This window comes from Biomphalaria glabrata, chromosome 7, assembly GCF_947242115.1.
Source record: "Biomphalaria glabrata chromosome 7, xgBioGlab47.1, whole genome shotgun sequence".
NCBI lineage: Eukaryota > Metazoa > Mollusca > Gastropoda > Planorbidae > Biomphalaria > Biomphalaria glabrata.
Window position 1 is genome coordinate 10,704,761 of NC_074717.1, and position 17,204 is coordinate 10,721,964.

Below are 17,204 nucleotides of genomic sequence, written 5' to 3' on the forward strand. Positions count from 1 at the left end.
TGAAAATGGAGAACCTTCCTTTGCTGTGCCAAGCTGTGCTGTGCCGTGCTTTTAGCGAAGCGTAAAGGGGGTGAAAAATTTTACCCCACAAAAAAAAAAAAAAAAAATTTAGAAAAAAAAATTTAAAAAAAAATCAAATTTGGTCTAGAAAATATTTTTCACGAACAGACTATTTAAGTAGCTTCCACAGGTATGGTATGGCCCTATTCTGTAAAGAGTTTTAATACATTTGATTTATATAAATTAATGTTCAGGAACATTTTGCGCCCATGTCATTCTTAGTCTGGACCTACATTGATACACTGACCTTGAGAATCGTTTGCAGGCATTGCGCGAGAAAATTGTGAATAGCCGAGTATTGAGGTGGGTGAACGTGGGGCTAGCTAGCTATTTAAAAAAAAAAAAAAAGAAAGTAACTGAAAGAAAAAAAAAAAGAGAAAGAAATGAAAGATATAAAAATACTGCTACTTACGTATGATCAGCTAGCTCGTCGCAGGCAGCCATTTGAAGTTCGTAGTAAATCCACTGTTCACAACTGATGAGTATGAATGTTATTTTTATAATCCACAGAATTTACACAGTAGCTTTCAAAGAGGTTTGCGACAATCGCAATAACATTTTCATCTGTTCTTGAATCAATACACTGAATAAAAAATACATAAACATTTGAATAAAGGAAAAAATAAAATAAATAAAAAATCATAGCTAGCCCAATATAAACTTTATATAAATATATGTATAAATAAATTGCTAAATAATAAATAAAGCATATAGATTTACAATGAATAGAAAGACAAGAAATTACTATTATAACTGCCATTATTAAAAATTATTATTGTTTTTATTATTATTATTATTATTATAAGTATTGTTATTAAAAATTATTATAAGTATTATTATTAAAAATTATTATAAGTATTATTATAATCATCATTATAAATATTAAAATTGAAACAATTATTATTATTATAACAATAAGTATAACTATTTTTTATAATAATAATAATAATAATAATAATAATAATAATGATAATAATAATGATAATGATGACAATAATTGTAATTATAATTACAACGGTAATACTTATTGTTATTATAATTATAATGAAAATAATTATTATAATGACAATTATAATAGAAATAATAATTAGAGTAATTAGCATGACAGATTGTGCTACAAGGGAGAATATTGCTACACAAGTGTAGAAGGAAGGAAGCAAGGAAGCAAGGAAGGAAGAAAAAGAGAACTAGGAGTGAAAGGAGATAGGCTGAACTACCAATCGTACCATTTATTGAAATTGAGTTGGGCCATTCCCGGAAGGACTGCAATACCGGGTCGACCCGTGGCGAGAGCGGAGCAAGCCCCGGACATCTCGCCTAGTTCCAAAAATCAGTTTAATATCGTAGTGACTCAATGAGCCACGTATCAGATATTAAGCTGATAAGAACAGATACTACTTTTTTTTTTTTTTTTTTTTTTTTTTTTTTTCTTTCTTTTTTTTTTCAAAAGGAAACCTCAGCTTTTTAGCCTTGACTTCAGTTGTCTAGCTATTTACATCCTAGGAATCCTTGGGCTATTGCCTCTTTTCTTTGCCTCTTTTTTGGGCGTTGCCTCTTTTTTGGGCTCTTGGCCTCTTTATTGGGCTTTTTTTTTTTTTTTTTTTTTTTTTCTTTTTTTTTTTTTTTTTTTTTTTTTAATTCAAAAAGGAAAAAACACATGACATATTATTTTATACTAATAATAATAACACATGGAATATTTCATAAAAAGCAAATTTTTCATGAAGGCAAGTATAGTTTCAGAAACACATTCTAGGGTTTCTAGCGTGATCAGTGAGTAGGCTGCATCAAAAGGTCCAAATAGGAACAGGTGTAACATTTTATTAAGTACTAATTATAGTTTTGACAATATATATATATCCGCATATGTGGCATACCTCAACATTTAGAAGGCGTGTACACATATTATCAATATGTTTAAGGAGTTAACTTCAAAAACAAGGGTTAGGGGGGAACAAGCTTTTCATCGTTCCTTCCTTTGACAATTTTTTGATTGTCCCCCTTGAGACTTGGAAACTTGCTTCCTCGTCATCAAGGTGGCAATCGTGTCTTGTAGAGTCAAGGGTCGGGATGTTTTTGCCTGCGAAGAAATTTTCTGTGATTTACTTTTTGTCACAGAGGTCTACTGATCGAGCAATTTAATTGACAATGTTCATTTTGCATCTGTGCTTTAGAGTGACACTGTCCTTGTTGACTTAATTATAAATTTAATGTCTGTGTAGTGGCCTGAAACTAGGAAACAGATGTTAGGTTATTTATTAAAAACATTATTGCTAGATACCGATTTCAAAATTTGCATAATATTGGAAAGGTTGTCAGTAAGCTAAAATATCATATATTTAGTACAGAGCGGGAAAAAGTTCAACCCAATCAGGGGCAACAGGAGCGAAGATCATAAAGAGTTGTGTCTTTTCCCTTAGCCTTCTGTTGGGAATGTTACTGTTATCTTTTGTTAATGAAATGGAAGACGACTCAAAAAATTCTTTGGTGGGCAGTCTGTTTTTGTGACTTCCCTTGGGGCGAAGCGCTGGTTGCCTTATTTCTCCTTATGCTTGGTATTGTAGTTTTGTTTACATTGTCTGAGTTTCTCCGTTTTTTGTAGTGGTGTAAATTCTTCTGGAATAATTGGAGTCTCTTGTCGTTGCTGTGAGATTTCGATTTGCGGCAGCGGTGTGCTACTGGGGTGCTCCTTTTTTAAGAGGAGGGCCGTCAGTATTTGTGAGTTTGTTTGGTGGGCGCACTAGCAGTGGGGTCCTATTCTGGGTGTTTTGGTTGATCCAGGTGCCTCCGTTTTAATTGAATACACAATAGTTGGATTGTTAGTAATTGTAGTGTATTACTTCTAGATACATGGTTAAGTTTTACATTAAATAGAAAGGATTGTTTAGAATGTGTATACTCATTCACACCCACATGTATACACACATGCATACTTGTATATTTCTTTCCCTTTAAGTTAATGGACACTTTGGATATGTTTATTTAGTACTATATTGATTTACATTTTTGCTCTATAATTTTTCTAAAAATGTGTTCCAGTATAACTTTATTGCATCTTTTATCATGGTGGACAACTTGTAAGTAGGTGTTCCAGACCAGGTTTCTGTATTCGGCTAATATAATTACATTTATATCTTTAAGTCTTTTATTTATGGCTTTGGGTAGTTTGTTTAAGAAGATAGCCATATTTACATTAACATAGGCCTGACTGTTTGCATCAATAATTTCTTTAAGGGTCTTTTTTGTTGTCTCAAACATCACACATTCACTAAATAGGTGTTTCTCTGGGTTTGAGCTTTCTTTTTTACATATTTCACAAGTGTACCTGGACTCCGTTGTGCTAGAGAGTTTTCTTTTGATTGGGGTCATCCCGTAGATCAGCCTGTAGGCCACCTCCCTCGCTTTGGGTGTTATGATTTTGTTGTGTAAGTGTGTGAATGTGTCTGTATGTGTGTTGGCTTGTACCCCTAGCTCCCTTCCCCACTTTATTCTGGTTCCTAGGTTTTCTTTTAGTTTTCCCCTAAGTGCTGTGTAGATATCTTTGGATGTGTGGTGTATCAAGCTTTCGTTGTTTTGTAAGTGTCTAGCTAGTGATCTATAAAAGGGGTGAGTGTGTGTGCCAAAGAAATGGGGCGTGTTGTTTTGGATGGGGAGAATTTTGTTCAGCTTCAGGCCGAAATAGTACAAGGTCAAGGGGAAATTTTCAGGGGACCTAACTACTTTTCCTATATATTTTAACCTTTGCACTTTGATTTTTGTTTTGATGTCTTGTAGGTTAATCCCCCCGTCTCTTTTGTCTTGAACTAGTGTGTTATGTTTTATGTTGGTGATTGTATTTTTAAAAATGAATTTTCTAATTATTTTGTTTATTTTATCTATAAAGTTGGGAGGTGGCTCTACGGCGTTTGCAAGGTACAAAATTTTGGGTATTATCAGGTTATTGACCAAGATGGCTCTTCCAAAGATGGTAGAGGAAGTGTGCAGAAAAAGCTTTATTATATTTTTGGCTTTGTCTATGATGGAGTCCCATTGTCTCGTCACGTATTGTGTCGGGTCTCTGGTCCACACGATGCCACATATTTTTGTTTCTGTCTCTATTTTTAGTCCATGGGTTTCTTCCGCGGGGGCCTCCCACCTCCCCAAGGACATGATTGAAGATTTTGAAAAATTTATTTTGGACCCGCTCGCCTTCCCGAAAAGTGTAAATTTCTCTATCATTTTTTTAACGTCTTTTTGTGAAGTGGGGAACAGGGTAGTGTCGTCTGCGTATGCTTTTATTTTAACTGATGGATTGGGGCCTGGGATTTTTATACCTATTATTTCCTTGTCTAATCTTATGCTTTCTAACAGGGGTTCCAGGCAGAGGGCGTATAGGAAGGGGGACAGGGGACACCCTTGCCTGACTGATCTTTCTATGGGGATCTTATCGCTAAGGTTTTGATTTATAATTAATTGGCTTGTGGCATCTGTGTAAACCAGTCTAATGTATTGTGTTAGTGTCTTGTCTATGTTAGTTTTGTCTAGTATTTTAAACAGGTATTCGTGATCTATTCTGTCGAAAGCTTTTTCTTGGTCAACGGACATGAGGGCTGCCTTTAAGTCTTTGTCTCTGCAGTAGTAAATAATGTCTCTTAGGAAATGATTTAGCTCGTCAATATTTTTGTCGGGGTTACTACAGTATTGGTCTTGTCCTATTAGAAGGGGGATTTGGGGTTTGAGTCTAAGGAAGATCATTTTGGTCAAAAGTTTGTAGTCTACGTTTAAGAGGGAGATTGGTCTGAAGTCGCTAGGAGAGTTATTATTTTCAGTTTTTTTGGGTAGTAGGGTAATGTATGCGAGGTTGAAATCTTGGGGTATCTGTCCTGTTTGTAACATGTCTTTGTACAGTGTTATCAGTAACGGTCCTATTTGGGGGAGGAAGGCTTTGTAAAATTCGTATGTTAAACCGTCTGGGCCTGGAGATTTGTCGCTTTGTGTCGTGTCTAGGGCAGCCCCCAGTTCCGCTAGCGTGAAAGGTTCGTCTGCGGTCTCCTTGTCTATTGTCTTTACTTTGTCAAGGAAGAGAGACTGTGCGTCTGCTGATGTCGGTTCTTTCCTATATATTCCTCTAAAATGGTTCGAGATTATTTTATTTATCTTTTGTTGGTCTTGTGTTTCTTTCCCGTCAATGTCTTTAATTGTTGTTATTGTCTTGTCTTTCTGTACGTTTTGTTCTGCCGTTAAGTATAGTTTGTTGGGTGATTCTGTTAGGTTTGGGTGTTTGCATCGGATCTCTGCCCCTTTGTATTTGTGTTTGTGTATGTATTCTAACTGTCCTTCCAGTTCTGTTTTGTCAATGTCGTCCGTTGTTGTTTGCAGTCTGTTTTTTAGTCTTGTCTCCTCTTCTTTGATTTTTTGGTTTTTGACTCTTGCCAATACTATTACTTGCTGCTTTATTGATTTTTTTAAAAGGGGCCACATTTGTATAATTTGTCCGTCATTCTTCTCCTCCCCTATGCAAATATTTATCATTTCTGCAATTGATTTTTGGATGTACGGGTCATCGATTAGGCTTTTGTTAAATTTCCAAATTTGTCCTTGTTTCTTTGCCTCCCCCCTTTCTCCTCCTATTTCCACTAAAACCCCTTTATGGTCTGTGTAAGTCAGTGTCTCGTCTAAGTGTCTTATTTTGTTAATTTTTATGTCGTTTGGCGTGTAGAATCGGTCAAGTCTTGTCTCCACTGGGTGTGAGTTGTGTTTAAGTGTAGTTTCTCTTCCCTCTGGGTACGTTGTTCTATACGCATCCTTTATTCGGAGTTGACATTTGGTTTCTCCCAAGTAGTCATTCGTCTGAGGGGGTGGACCCTGCGTGTTTGTGTGCTTTCTGTCTAAATGTGTTTCTATGTAGTTGAAGTCTCCCCCCAATATTATTTGTTCTCCCACGTGTTTGCTGAGTAGCTCTTCGCTCAGAGTTTTGAAAAACAGCGGTCTTTCTCCGCTCTGAGCTGGAGCGTAGATGTTTACTAAAGTGTATGCGTGTTTTTGTGATTCTACCTTAACTATGACTAGCCTACCGTTATTATCTGTGTGTGTGTGTGTTACTTTGAATTTGTTGGATGTCTGTAAAATAGCTACCCCTCTTGCTTTCCTACCTAAGCTAAAGTACCCACCCGCAAATCCCATGTCTGAGGTGCTTTTGGTTGCTTGGTATCTCGTGTGTGTGTTAGTTTCTTGAATGTAGATGAAATCTGTTTTGTAGGTGTTGGCTAAGTGTACTAGATATTTGTGTTTGTTATTTAGGCTTCGAATATTTAGGGAGAGAATTGTAATGTCTGCCATGTCTGCGTGTAGGTGGATTGTTGTGTGTGCGTGTTTGTGTCCTAACGTCTTCTATGAGTGTGCGTGTGTGTTGATCTCCTATTTACTATACCTTGTGTGTTATGAGCTGGAGTGCGTGCTGGGGTCCTCCCCCTCATCTATGACCAGTTGGGTTGGGGAGTCAGGGAAATCTATCTCTTTCTTCCCTTCCTTTTTTTCCTTGTTGTCCTCTTTCGCCTCCAAGTCCCCGCAATGGTCGTCGGACGAAGAAGAGGAGGAGGTCGATAGCGCTCTTTTTCTTTTTATTTTTGTCGGGGAATTAGGCTCTGACCTTATTCTCCCTTCAGGTTTTAGTTTCTTGTGGGAGTTTGTCCCTCCTGCGCTATTTCTCCTTTCCCCTTTTGTTGGGGTCGTGGGGGGGGTTTTTCCCTTCTTACTTCCTTCCTGACCCTGTGGGGGTATCTCTTTTTTTTTTCCCACCACTGTAAACCCTTCCTCGTCTGCCCTTTCTTCTGCACTTTTTTTGCTGCTAACTCCCTTCAGGGCCGTTGCGTATGTTGTTTTTGGGGGGTCTTGGGATTTCTCCCCTTCTTTTTTGTTCCCTCTGGGAGTGGTTTTGGTCGGGCACTGGTTTGACCAGTGGTCTTCCCTCTGGCAGTGCCAGCACTGCTGCCTCCTACCCGGAGTTGTAACCAAAACCTTGTAGGTTCTCGGGTCGTCCTGGTACCTTAGTTGTATATAGTGGGGTAGCTCCACGCCCTTTCTGGGTTTTACCCAGCTCACCCACTTGTCTGTCCCTTCTATTTTCTGAATCTCAACTTTTGAGCCTTCCTCTGCCATGCTCCCCACTATCTCTTCCATTTTGGCTTTGGATATGCTGGGGGACACCCAGTGGAGAGTGATTTTAATTTTCTCCTCGTCCAATGTGGTTACTTCCACCTTGAACGTTTCTTCTTTGCCGAAAACCCGCCCTAGGATCTTCCCCCTCACCACGGGTGAGGAGACTCCCAGAAACCAAAGGTACGGGTTTTCAAAACGGTACAGGGGACCCACCTCCTCCGGCCTGAGCCCCAAGGCGGCGACGATGGACGCCATTGAGGCCCTGACTGCCCCCTGTCCGGACAGTTTGAGCAGCAAGGTTCCTGGAGGGTGGACGAGGCCTCCCTCCAGGTCTTTGCGCTCAATCAAAAATGTCTTAACAGACATGTTAGTAAACAAAAGGTGTTAGAAAAAAAGGTGAAACACAAAATGAATAATAAAAAGGGGTTGTGCTCCTTGCACAGGAAAAAAAAACACTTAAAATCCAAACGAATCAAAAACACAATGAAGAGTAAGAAAATAACACATCCAACGATGAACATATAAATTGAACTTGAAAAAAATCCAGGAAAAAATTGGAACAGATGCTACACTTTGATCTTAGAAAAAAGAACGAGAAGCGATACAGGGGATATGGTCAAAATGCGGCACTCTCGCCAGAAAATGTACTCAAAATCGGCGAACGGGTACCATTTAAAAATAGAGCTGACCTTTCGGACAAAAATTGCATTTTCCACGTGACCATGGATTTCTAGCACGTGGCCTGCTTGCGGTGCCACCGGTTAATATTACCCAAAGTGTTTCACTGCGAGAGTTAGCCAGCGAAACGTGATGCCCTTAGCATTACAAATAAACAAATTTTATGCCGTTGCTGCCACTGATATGGCTATTAATAGATTTTCTCCTATTAATCAAGTGTTGCTTCCCTTTGACCACACCGCAACCAAACAAACAAACAAAATACATGTGCGCAATAAAACAGCAAACAACAACGTCCCAGGTGCAGGTAGGACTCAGCCAGCCAATCTTCCCTTTTTTAACATGAAGACGACATAACTACCGGACAAGCCGCTAAATGGACAAGGTCCAGCCGCTACTTCAAAGGAGCCTCGTTCAATCGGCACAGACAGACAGGCTGCCAAGTCGCTTGGTGACCTTAAAGCATCATCCCTACCTGTCCGCGAGTTCGAACAGGGACACTTTTTTTCCGCCTTCGGACAGAATTGCCAACACCCGTCCAAATTTGAAAATGGAGAACCTTCCTTTGCTGTGCCAAGCTGTGCTGTGCCGTGCTTTTAGCGAAGCGTAAAGGGGGTGAAAAATTTTACCCCACAAAAAAAAAAAAAAAATTTAGAAAATTTTTTTTAAAAAAATCAAATTTGGTCTAGAAAATATTTTTCACGAACAGACTATTTAAGTAGCTTCCACAGGTATGGTATGGCCCTATTCTTTAAAGAGTTTTAATACATTTGATTTATATAAATTAATGTTCAGGAACATTTTGCGCCCATGTCATTCTTAGTCTGGACCTACATTGATACACTGACCTTGAGAATCGTTTGCAGGCATTGCGCGAGAAAATTGTGAATAGCCGAGTATTGAGGTGGGTGAACGTGGGGCTAGCTAGCTATTTAAAAAAAAAAAAAAAGAAAGTAACTGAAAGAAAAAAAAAAAGAGAAAGAAATGAAAGATATAAAAATACTGCTACTTACGTATGATCAGCTAGCTCGTCGCAGGCAGCCATTTGAAGTTCGTAGTAAATCCACTGTTCACAACTGATGAGTATGAATGTTATTTTTATAATCCACAGAATTTACACAGTAGCTTTCAAAGAGGTTTGCGACAATCGCAATAACATTTTCATCTGTTCTTGAATCAATACACTGAATAAAAAATACATAAACATTTGAATAAAGGAAAAAATAAAATAAATAAAAAATCATAGCTAGCCCAATATAAACTTTATATAAATATATGTATAAATAAATTGCTAAATAATAAATAAAGCATATAGATTTACAATGAATAGAAAGACAAGAAATTACTATTATAACTGCCATTATTAAAAATTATTATTGTTTTTATTATTATTATTATTATTATAAGTATTGTTATTAAAAATTATTATAAGTATTATTATTAAAAATTATTATAAGTATTATTATAATCATCATTATAAATATTAAAATTGAAACAATTATTATTATTATAACAATAAGTATAACTATTTTTTATAATAATAATAATAATAATAATAATAATAATAATGATAATAATAATGATAATGATGACAATAATTGTAATTATAATTACAACGGTAATACTTATTGTTATTATAATTATAATGAAAATAATTATTATAATGACAATTATAATAGAAATAATAATTAGAGTAATTAGCATGACAGATTGTGCTACAAGGGAGAATATTGCTACACAAGTGTAGAAGGAAGGAAGCAAGGAAGCAAGGAAGGAAGAAAAAGAGAACTAGGAGTGAAAGGAGATAGGCTGAACTACCAATCGTACCATTTATTGAAATTGAGTTGGGCCATTCCCGGAAGGACTGCAATACCGGGTCGACCCGTGGCGAGAGCGGAGCAAGCCCCGGACATCTCGCCTAGTTCCAAAAATCAGTTTAATATCGTAGTGACTCAATGAGCCACGTATCAGATATTAAGCTGATAAGAACAGATACTACACTTTGATCTTAGCCAAAAGGCCGAGAAGCGATACAGGGGATATGGTCAAAATGCGGCACTCTCGCCAGAAAATGTACTCAAAATCGGCGAACGGGTACCATTTAAAAATAGAGCTGACCTTTCGGACAAAAATTGCATTTTCCACGTGACCATGGATTTCTAGCACGTGGCCTGCTTGCGGTGCCACCGGTTAATATTACCCAAAGTGTTTCACTGCGAGAGTTAGCCAGCGAAACGTGATGCCCTTAGCATTACAAATAAACAAATTTTATGCCGTTGCTGCCACTGATATGGCTATTAATAGATTTTCTCCTATTAATCAAGTGTTGCTTCCCTTTGACCACACCGCAACCAAACAAACAAACAAAATACATGTGCGCAATAAAACAGCAAACAACAACGTCCCAGGTGCAGGTAGGACTCAGCCAGCCAATCTTCCCTTTTTTAACATGAAGACGACATAACTACCGGACAAGCCGCTAAATGGACAAGGTCCAGCCGCTACTTCAAAGGAGCCTCGTTCAATCGGCACAGACAGACAGGCTGCCAAGTCGCTTGGTGACCTTAAAGCATCATCCCTACCTGTCCGCGAGTTCGAACAGGGACACTTTTTTTCCGCCTTCGGACAGAATTGCCAACACCCGTCCAAATTTGAAAATGGAGAACCTTCCTTTGCTGTGCCAAGCTGTGCTGTGCCGTGCTTTTAGCGAAGCGTAAAGGGGGTGAAAAATTTTACCCCACAAAAAAAAAAAAAAAATTTAGAAAATTTTTTTTAAAAAAATCAAATTTGGTCTAGAAAATATTTTTCACGAACAGACTATTTAAGTAGCTTCCACAGGTATGGTATGGCCCTATTCTTTAAAGAGTTTTAATACATTTGATTTATATAAATTAATGTTCAGGAACATTTTGCGCCCATGTCATTCTTAGTCTGGACCTACATTGATACACTGACCTTGAGAATCGTTTGCAGGCATTGCGCGAGAAAATTGTGAATAGCCGAGTATTGAGGTGGGTGAACGTGGGGCTAGCTAGCTATTTAAAAAAAAAAAAAAAGAAAGTAACTGAAAGAAAAAAAAAAAGAGAAAGAAATGAAAGATATAAAAATACTGCTACTTACGTATGATCAGCTAGCTCGTCGCAGGCAGCCATTTGAAGTTCGTAGTAAATCCACTGTTCACAACTGATGAGTATGAATGTTATTTTTATAATCCACAGAATTTACACAGTAGCTTTCAAAGAGGTTTGCGACAATCGCAATAACATTTTCATCTGTTCTTGAATCAATACACTGAATAAAAAATACATAAACATTTGAATAAAGGAAAAAATAAAATAAATAAAAAATCATAGCTAGCCCAATATAAACTTTATATAAATATATGTATAAATAAATTGCTAAATAATAAATAAAGCATATAGATTTACAATGAATAGAAAGACAAGAAATTACTATTATAACTGCCATTATTAAAAATTATTATTGTTTTTATTATTATTATTATTATTATTATAAGTATTGTTATTAAAAATTATTATAAGTATTATTATTAAAAATTATTATAAGTATTATTATAATCATCATTATAAATATTAAAATTGAAACAATTATTATTATTATAACAATAAGTATAACTATTTTTTATAATAATAATAATAATAATAATAATAATAATAATGATAATAATAATGATAATGATGACAATAATTGTAATTATAATTACAACGGTAATACTTATTGTTATTATAATTATAATGAAAATAATTATTATAATGACAATTATAATAGAAATAATAATTAGAGTAATTAGCATGACAGATTGTGCTACAAGGGAGAATATTGCTACACAAGTGTAGAAGGAAGGAAGCAAGGAAGCAAGGAAGGAAGAAAAAGAGAACTAGGAGTGAAAGGAGATAGGCTGAACTACCAATCGTACCATTTATTGAAATTGAGTTGGGCCATTCCCGGAAGGACTGCAATACCGGGTCGACCCGTGGCGAGAGCGGAGCAAGCCCCGGACATCTCGCCTAGTTCCAAAAATCAGTTTAATATCGTAGTGACTCAATGAGCCACGTATCAGATATTAAGCTGATAAGAACAGATACTACACTTTGATCTTAGCCAAAAGGCCGAGAAGCGATACAGGGGATATGGTCAAAATGCGGCACTCTCGCCAGAAAATGTACTCAAAATCGGCGAACGGGTACCATTTAAAAATAGAGCTGACCTTTCGGACAAAAATTGCATTTTCCACGTGACCATGGATTTCTAGCACGTGGCCTGCTTGCGGTGCCACCGGTTAATATTACCCAAAGTGTTTCACTGCGAGAGTTAGCCAGCGAAACGTGATGCCCTTAGCATTACAAATAAACAAATTTTATGCCGTTGCTGCCACTGATATGGCTATTAATAGATTTTCTCCTATTAATCAAGTGTTGCTTCCCTTTGACCACACCGCAACCAAACAAACAAACAAAATACATGTGCGCAATAAAACAGCAAACAACAACGTCCCAGGTGCAGGTAGGACTCAGCCAGCCAATCTTCCCTTTTTTAACATGAAGACGACATAACTACCGGACAAGCCGCTAAATGGACAAGGTCCAGCCGCTACTTCAAAGGAGCCTCGTTCAATCGGCACAGACAGACAGGCTGCCAAGTCGCTTGGTGACCTTAAAGCATCATCCCTACCTGTCCGCGAGTTCGAACAGGGACACTTTTTTTCCGCCTTCGGACAGAATTGCCAACACCCGTCCAAATTTGAAAATGGAGAACCTTCCTTTGCTGTGCCAAGCTGTGCTGTGCCGTGCTTTTAGCGAAGCGTAAAGGGGGTGAAAAATTTTACCCCACAAAAAAAAAAAAAAAATTTAGAAAATTTTTTTTAAAAAAATCAAATTTGGTCTAGAAAATATTTTTCACGAACAGACTATTTAAGTAGCTTCCACAGGTATGGTATGGCCCTATTCTTTAAAGAGTTTTAATACATTTGATTTATATAAATTAATGTTCAGGAACATTTTGCGCCCATGTCATTCTTAGTCTGGACCTACATTGATACACTGACCTTGAGAATCGTTTGCAGGCATTGCGCGAGAAAATTGTGAATAGCCGAGTATTGAGGTGGGTGAACGTGGGGCTAGCTAGCTATTTAAAAAAAAAAAAAAAGAAAGTAACTGAAAGAAAAAAAAAAAGAGAAAGAAATGAAAGATATAAAAATACTGCTACTTACGTATGATCAGCTAGCTCGTCGCAGGCAGCCATTTGAAGTTCGTAGTAAATCCACTGTTCACAACTGATGAGTATGAATGTTATTTTTATAATCCACAGAATTTACACAGTAGCTTTCAAAGAGGTTTGCGACAATCGCAATAACATTTTCATCTGTTCTTGAATCAATACACTGAATAAAAAATACATAAACATTTGAATAAAGGAAAAAATAAAATAAATAAAAAATCATAGCTAGCCCAATATAAACTTTATATAAATATATGTATAAATAAATTGCTAAATAATAAATAAAGCATATAGATTTACAATGAATAGAAAGACAAGAAATTACTATTATAACTGCCATTATTAAAAATTATTATTGTTTTTATTATTATTATTATTATTATAAGTATTGTTATTAAAAATTATTATAAGTATTATTATTAAAAATTATTATAAGTATTATTATAATCATCATTATAAATATTAAAATTGAAACAATTATTATTATTATAACAATAAGTATAACTATTTTTTATAATAATAATAATAATAATAATAATAATAATAATGATAATAATAATGATAATGATGACAATAATTGTAATTATAATTACAACGGTAATACTTATTGTTATTATAATTATAATGAAAATAATTATTATAATGACAATTATAATAGAAATAATAATTAGAGTAATTAGCATGACAGATTGTGCTACAAGGGAGAATATTGCTACACAAGTGTAGAAGGAAGGAAGCAAGGAAGCAAGGAAGGAAGAAAAAGAGAACTAGGAGTGAAAGGAGATAGGCTGAACTACCAATCGTACCATTTATTGAAATTGAGTTGGGCCATTCCCGGAAGGACTGCAATACCGGGTCGACCCGTGGCGAGAGCGGAGCAAGCCCCGGACATCTCGCCTAGTTCCAAAAATCAGTTTAATATCGTAGTGACTCAATGAGCCACGTATCAGATATTAAGCTGATAAGAACAGATACTACACTTTGATCTTAGCCAAAAGGCCGAGAAGCGATACAGGGGATATGGTCAAAATGCGGCACTCTCGCCAGAAAATGTACTCAAAATCGGCGAACGGGTACCATTTAAAAATAGAGCTGACCTTTCGGACAAAAATTGCATTTTCCACGTGACCATGGATTTCTAGCACGTGGCCTGCTTGCGGTGCCACCGGTTAATATTACCCAAAGTGTTTCACTGCGAGAGTTAGCCAGCGAAACGTGATGCCCTTAGCATTACAAATAAACAAATTTTATGCCGTTGCTGCCACTGATATGGCTATTAATAGATTTTCTCCTATTAATCAAGTGTTGCTTCCCTTTGACCACACCGCAACCAAACAAACAAACAAAATACATGTGCGCAATAAAACAGCAAACAACAACGTCCCAGGTGCAGGTAGGACTCAGCCAGCCAATCTTCCCTTTTTTAACATGAAGACGACATAACTACCGGACAAGCCGCTAAATGGACAAGGTCCAGCCGCTACTTCAAAGGAGCCTCGTTCAATCGGCACAGACAGACAGGCTGCCAAGTCGCTTGGTGACCTTAAAGCATCATCCCTACCTGTCCGCGAGTTCGAACAGGGACACTTTTTTTCCGCCTTCGGACAGAATTGCCAACACCCGTCCAAATTTGAAAATGGAGAACCTTCCTTTGCTGTGCCAAGCTGTGCTGTGCCGTGCTTTTAGCGAAGCGTAAAGGGGGTGAAAAATTTTACCCCACAAAAAAAAAAAAAAAATTTAGAAAATTTTTTTTAAAAAAATCAAATTTGGTCTAGAAAATATTTTTCACGAACAGACTATTTAAGTAGCTTCCACAGGTATGGTATGGCCCTATTCTTTAAAGAGTTTTAATACATTTGATTTATATAAATTAATGTTCAGGAACATTTTGCGCCCATGTCATTCTTAGTCTGGACCTACATTGATACACTGACCTTGAGAATCGTTTGCAGGCATTGCGCGAGAAAATTGTGAATAGCCGAGTATTGAGGTGGGTGAACGTGGGGCTAGCTAGCTATTTAAAAAAAAAAAAAAAGAAAGTAACTGAAAGAAAAAAAAAAAGAGAAAGAAATGAAAGATATAAAAATACTGCTACTTACGTATGATCAGCTAGCTCGTCGCAGGCAGCCATTTGAAGTTCGTAGTAAATCCACTGTTCACAACTGATGAGTATGAATGTTATTTTTATAATCCACAGAATTTACACAGTAGCTTTCAAAGAGGTTTGCGACAATCGCAATAACATTTTCATCTGTTCTTGAATCAATACACTGAATAAAAAATACATAAACATTTGAATAAAGGAAAAAATAAAATAAATAAAAAATCATAGCTAGCCCAATATAAACTTTATATAAATATATGTATAAATAAATTGCTAAATAATAAATAAAGCATATAGATTTACAATGAATAGAAAGACAAGAAATTACTATTATAACTGCCATTATTAAAAATTATTATTGTTTTTATTATTATTATTATTATTATAAGTATTGTTATTAAAAATTATTATAAGTATTATTATTAAAAATTATTATAAGTATTATTATAATCATCATTATAAATATTAAAATTGAAACAATTATTATTATTATAACAATAAGTATAACTATTTTTTATAATAATAATAATAATAATAATAATAATAATAATGATAATAATAATGATAATGATGACAATAATTGTAATTATAATTACAACGGTAATACTTATTGTTATTATAATTATAATGAAAATAATTATTATAATGACAATTATAATAGAAATAATAATTAGAGTAATTAGCATGACAGATTGTGCTACAAGGGAGAATATTGCTACACAAGTGTAGAAGGAAGGAAGCAAGGAAGCAAGGAAGGAAGAAAAAGAGAACTAGGAGTGAAAGGAGATAGGCTGAACTACCAATCGTACCATTTATTGAAATTGAGTTGGGCCATTCCCGGAAGGACTGCAATACCGGGTCGACCCGTGGCGAGAGCGGAGCAAGCCCCGGACATCTCGCCTAGTTCCAAAAATCAGTTTAATATCGTAGTGACTCAATGAGCCACGTATCAGATATTAAGCTGATAAGAACAGATACTACACTTTGATCTTAGCCAAAAGGCCGAGAAGCGATACAGGGGATATGGTCAAAATGCGGCACTCTCGCCAGAAAATGTACTCAAAATCGGCGAACGGGTACCATTTAAAAATAGAGCTGACCTTTCGGACAAAAATTGCATTTTCCACGTGACCATGGATTTCTAGCACGTGGCCTGCTTGCGGTGCCACCGGTTAATATTACCCAAAGTGTTTCACTGCGAGAGTTAGCCAGCGAAACGTGATGCCCTTAGCATTACAAATAAACAAATTTTATGCCGTTGCTGCCACTGATATGGCTATTAATAGATTTTCTCCTATTAATCAAGTGTTGCTTCCCTTTGACCACACCGCAACCAAACAAACAAACAAAATACATGTGCGCAATAAAACAGCAAACAACAACGTCCCAGGTGCAGGTAGGACTCAGCCAGCCAATCTTCCCTTTTTTAACATGAAGACGACATAACTACCGGACAAGCCGCTAAATGGACAAGGTCCAGCCGCTACTTCAAAGGAGCCTCGTTCAATCGGCACAGACAGACAGGCTGCCAAGTCGCTTGGTGACCTTAAAGCATCATCCCTACCTGTCCGCGAGTTCGAACAGGGACACTTTTTTTCCGCCTTCGGACAGAATTGCCAACACCCGTCCAAATTTGAAAATGGAGAACCTTCCTTTGCTGTGCCAAGCTGTGCTGTGCCGTGCTTTTAGCGAAGCGTAAAGGGGGTGAAAAATTTTACCCCACAAAAAAAAAAAAAAAATTTAGAAAATTTTTTTTAAAAAAATCAAATTTGGTCTAGAAAATATTTTTCACGAACAGACTATTTAAGTAGCTTCCACAGGTATGGTATGGCCCTATTCTTTAAAGAGTTTTAATACATTTGATTTATATAAATTAATGTTCAGGAACATTTTGCGCCCATGTCATTCTTAGTCTGGACCTACATTGATACACTGACCTTGAGAATCGTTTGCAGGCATTGCGCGAGAAAATTGTGAATAGCCGAGT

General features: G+C 36.4%; 1 long non-coding RNA gene, 4 other non-coding genes and 1 pseudogene across 5 annotated transcripts in view; all 6 read right to left on the reverse strand.

Annotated features, from left to right (window-relative positions):
• LOC129927419 (uncharacterized) overlaps window positions 1–17,204 on the reverse strand; it is a 31,970-nt gene that overhangs the window by 13,566 nt on the left and 1,200 nt on the right. The window lies entirely within an intron of this gene.
• On the reverse strand, window positions 1,299–1,514 carry LOC129927550 (U2 spliceosomal RNA; annotated as a pseudogene).
• On the reverse strand, window positions 9,715–9,907 carry LOC129927531 (U2 spliceosomal RNA). The gene has a single exon (XR_008779137.1). It is a non-coding gene; the product is annotated as a U2 spliceosomal RNA (small nuclear RNA).
• Window positions 11,825–12,017, reverse strand: LOC129927532 (U2 spliceosomal RNA). The gene has a single exon (XR_008779138.1). It is a non-coding gene; the product is annotated as a U2 spliceosomal RNA (small nuclear RNA).
• LOC129927533 (U2 spliceosomal RNA) lies at window positions 13,932–14,124 on the reverse strand. The gene has a single exon (XR_008779139.1). It is a non-coding gene; the product is annotated as a U2 spliceosomal RNA (small nuclear RNA).
• Window positions 16,039–16,231, reverse strand: LOC129927534 (U2 spliceosomal RNA). The gene has a single exon (XR_008779140.1). It is a non-coding gene; the product is annotated as a U2 spliceosomal RNA (small nuclear RNA).